Below are 5,071 nucleotides of genomic sequence, written 5' to 3'. Positions count from 1 at the left end.
TTTCCTAGCATATCTTTTCCATTCCTCTCTTTTCTTCCTTTTATTGTAGGTTTATTTTAGGTATGTCTCTAATAAACAATATATAGAAAAGTGTGGGTTATTTGTTTATCCAATTTGAGTTTATATCTGTTAATACAAAACATTAGCAATTCAGTTTATCATGAAAAGGAAAACCGACAGCCCTTGGGAAGTATGAAATAAGACAGCAGAAATAAGTCTTAATATTACCATAGTTTCACAAATGTAAGTGGCCTAAACTAACCAATGAAATGACAGGGACTTTCAGATTAAAAAAATTTTTTTTTAACGTTTATTTATTCTTTGAGAGATGGAGAGAGACAACATGAATGGGGGAGGGGCAGAGAGGGAGTCACAGAATTGGAAGAAGGCTCCAGGCTCTAAGCTGTCAGCACAGAGCCCAACACGGGCCTTGAACCCATGAACTGCGAGATCATGACCTGAGCTGAAGTTGGAGGCTTAACCGACTGAACCACCCAGCACCCTGGGGACTTTCAGATTTGATAACAACAAAAAAGATTCAGCAAAATGCTATCTACAAAAGACATGCTTGTGACAAAAGGCATGGAATGGTTGGAAATAAGAGGATGAAAAAATAAACCAGACAAATATGAACCAAACATAGCTGTAGCAGAGCTCTTAATACTTGAAAAAAATCTTGGAAAAGATAAGGAACAAAGAAAATATAACTATCAAAATATATGTGCACCTAATATTCAGTCTCAAAACATAACAGACAACTAATAGACCTGCAGGAGATATAGAGAAATCAATAAATATTATTTTAAATATGAGAGTCTAATATGCACTCTCAGAATCTGATAGCTCAAGCAGGCAAAAAGTAGGCAGAGATGTCAAATATCTAAAACATTTTATAACCACCCATGTGTCCATCAACAGATCAATAAAGAAAATATTGTAGGAGAACCTGGGTGGCTCAGTCAGTTAAGCGTTGACTACGGCTCAGGTCATGAGCTCACAGTTCATGGGTTCAAGCCCCATGACAGGATCCGTGCTGACAGCTCAGAGCCTGGAGCCTGCTTCAGATTCCGTGTCTCCCTCTCTCTCTGCCCCTTCCCTGCTCACACTTTGTCTGTCTGTCTGTCTCTCTCTCTCAAAAATAAAATAAAAACATTAAAAAATTTTAAGAAAATGTTGTTTACACTTACAGTGGAATATTATTTAGCCTTAAGGGAAAAAAAAAGGAAATCCTGCCATTTGCAACAACATGGAGGAAACTGGAGATCATTATGCTAAATGAAACAAGCCAGTCACAGGACAAATATTGCATGATTCCACTTACAGGAGTTATCTAAAATAGTAAAACTCATGGAAACAGAGAATACAATATGGTTGTCAGGGGCTGGAGGAAGGGGGAAATAGGGAGTTGCTGTTCAATGGGTAAAAAGTTTGTTATGCTAGAAAAATAGGTTCTAAATATCTGCTATACAACAGAAGGCCTATAGTTAACAATACAGTATTACATACTTCAAAATTTGTTGAGAGCATAATTCATAATCTTGTAGAATCACTATGTCATACACCTGAAACTAATGTAACATTGTATGTCAATTATACTCAGATTAAAAAAAAAAAGGAGGGTAGATCTCACGTTAAGGGTTCTTACCATGAAAAGGGGAAAGGGACATAAGGAAATTTGAGGATGTGTTGGATATGCCTATTACCTTGACTGTGGTAATGGCATCATGGGTGTTCACATATGGAGAAACTCATCAAATTGTATTCATTAAATATGTGCAGTTCTTTGTATATCAATTATACATCAATAAAGCTGTTTTTATAAAAACTAACAATAGAGTAAAAGCACAAGCTATTACAAACATACAGAATTCCATCCCCCAAATCGAGAGTATATATTCTTCATATTATACAGTCCAAAAAACAGGCCATTCAAGCAATAAAGGAATAAATTCTTGCAGATCAACATCATATGGCCTATAGTCTCTGACCATGATACAATAAATAGTTAATAACAAACGGATAGCAAAAAACCCCCCATATTTTTGGAAACCAACTAGTCTTTGGGTTAAAAATAAATAATAAAGAGAACTGAAAAGCACTTAGAACTAAATTATGATGAAAATATTGCATGTCAAAATTTGTGAAACAGACATCAAACAGTTCTTAGAGAGAAATTTATGGCATTAAATACACTTATTAGGAGAAAAATGTGTAAAAACAAATGTGCTAAACATTCAAATGAAGACACAGGAGAACAGCAAGAAGGAACAAAAGAATAAAGTGATGCCTCCCCAACAAATGTTATAGAATAATCTTGATTCTAAAAGTAGATATGAATTAACAAAACAATAAAATTACAGTCTCATTTAATTTATGAAAGCATACTCAAAAGTCCTAAATAAAATATTATCTAACTATATCCAACAGTGTGTTTAAAAATATATCATTATCCACCCAGGTTTATACCAGGAATCTAAAAATGATTCCAAATCAGATAACCCAGGTTTGTAATTTGCCACATTAATATGCTAATTATAGTTAATATGCTAAAACAGAAAAAGAGTGTATTTCTCTCAAATCAGAAAAGTATTTGACAAATCTTAATGTGGATCAGAAATAAAAATGCGAACTAGAAATAGGCAGTTTATTAACTTGGTAAAAGTTATATATCAAAATGTACAATATACCTTATAATTAATGAAGAAACTTTAGAGCCATTCCCTTTAGAAACAAAATCAGGGACAATATCACTATACCTAATTATAACAGTTATAACAATATAACAGTTAGAATGAGGTATCTTGCCCAATGCTACATGAAAGAAAAAGAAATAAGAAGTATATTAATTGGGGGAGAGAAAAGGTCATCATTATTTATAGATGGTATGATTCTCCAGCTTAAAAACAAAAACAAAAACAAAACACAATCAGCAAATTATTATAATAAGATAATTTGGTAAGCTTATCAGTAAGGTCAACATAAAAAATTAAAAGTCTTTTTCTCATCAACAGTAACCAGTTACAGAGGGTACTTTTTAAAGTTTTTTTAATTTAAAATTTCAGTTAGTTAACATACAGTGTAACAACAAATAGATCAATGAAACATAAATGAAGAGTTTAGAAATACAACCATGTTTACAAAGGAACTGAATATACAGTAATGGGGCACCATATATCAATGGGAAAAGTACAAATCATTTCATAGATGGAGTTGCAAATCTAGTTCATGCTATAGATTAAAATAAAAGTGGATCTCTGCCTAAAACTACATCAAAGATAGGCTCCAAATACAATAAATATCTAAATGCAAAACTTAAAACAATAATGTAAATAGAAGAAAATATAGGATAATACCTATGTAACCCAAGGGAAGGAAAGGACATTGTAGACAGAACTTTACATGCATAAATTAAAACAAAAATAGTGATTACCTTTTATTACATCATAAAGATTTGTGTTCAGTGCAAGGTACCATGAATAAAGTTAACAGATAACAGATTGAGAATTATTTGCAATGTCTAAATCTAACAACAAACTAGAACATACAAGGAACTCCCTCAAGTAAAAAAAAAATAATAATTGGAAAGTGGTAAAAGTATTTGAAGAGGCAATTTATGGACTAGGAAATCAAAATAGTTTAGAAATACACTCAAACTTATTAATTAGGGAAACACAAACTGAAATGCTATGCATCAAGAGATGAATGTGGGTTTAGGAAACCTCATGCACTTCTGGGAGGAAAGCATAAGGCACAACTGTTTCAAAGGGTGACCTCAGTGTTTGGTCAAATCAAGCATACACACATGCTACTACCCAGCAACTCTACTTCTGTGTTTACAGCCTCCAGAAAACATTTCTTATAGACCCATAATGGGTGTAGTAAGAGGATATTCATCATGGCATTGTTTCTGGCATGGGGGAACTGGAAGCAATCTGAGCATCCATCATTAGGGGAGTGCATAGGTGTGCTGCATAGTGCACAAAAGTGGCACAGTAACAGGCAATGCACTAAATATACATAAAGCAAAATGGACAAAGTGAAAAAAGGGAAGAAACAGAATGAGATCTACCCCTAGTCGCATGTATATAAAAGAAAACTATGCACACAAATATAACAGTGCATATTCTTAAGGAACCCATACAAATTAAGAGATACAAAGTAAATTCATTAAAGCAACTGTCGGTTGGGGGAGGTCTAGAGGAATGAGAGTGAAAAATAGAAATAAGAGTTCATCAATCAATCAACCATTCCAAAAAAGAATCTGCGTAGACCAATATTGACATATGCCATGAAGTGAGGAATACAGTCGACTCCAATCTCTACAACTGCAATTTTAAAATAGACCTTGGTCCTGGGTGCTGATAGTCTCAAATCAGCAAAAAGTCTAGGGCTAAATTCTATATGAATGGTTAACTGTATAAGATCATAAAACAGACCATGAGAAGGAATAAACATCCTTGGGAAGGGTGAAGGCCTAGGAGGGATTAGAAGACCTAAGAACAAATGGATCTTGATTCTGGATCTCTGACTTGAGAAGATAAAAGGAAAGTTAGACAAGGGGGCAGTTAAATCATTTTCTAAAGAAGAAGTCATGCGTAGATAGTCAGGTAGTTTCCAAAGTTGAACAGTGCTGGGGCCATGGATTCACACATCTATTTCTGCATAAATGCCTAGAAGCAGGCCCCCAACATCCCCAGACAGGACCCTGCTCTTGCTCCCAAAAGAATATATCCTTACAAAATAAAGTATTGTGTGACTGATCTGCCTCAGTCTTTTCTTTGGAGGGAAAGGTGAGCTATGAAAGAATGGGGGGAGGGTTTGTCCTTCCTCCTTCTCCCTTTTCTCTATTACCTCTCCTTCCTTAATATGCCCTAGTTATCTTGGTGTTTTTTATATTTATTATAAACGCAGAACATAGTCAAAAGCAATTAGCGAAACCCAGCTCAAACTTTGATAAATGAAAAGGAGAATGTATTGTTTTGTGTAATTGAAAAATCTTGGATGGATCTGGTAGGCAGTACTCAGCCAGAGGCTCAAAGGGTATCATCATGGCTGAGTGAGTCTCTCAGTC

This window comes from Crocuta crocuta, unplaced genomic scaffold (genome assembly GCF_008692635.1).
Source record: "Crocuta crocuta isolate KB4526 unplaced genomic scaffold, BGI_CrCroc_1.0 scaffold415, whole genome shotgun sequence".
NCBI classification, from domain to species: Eukaryota; Metazoa; Chordata; class Mammalia; order Carnivora; family Hyaenidae; genus Crocuta; species Crocuta crocuta.
This window is presented reverse-complemented; position numbering follows the sequence as displayed.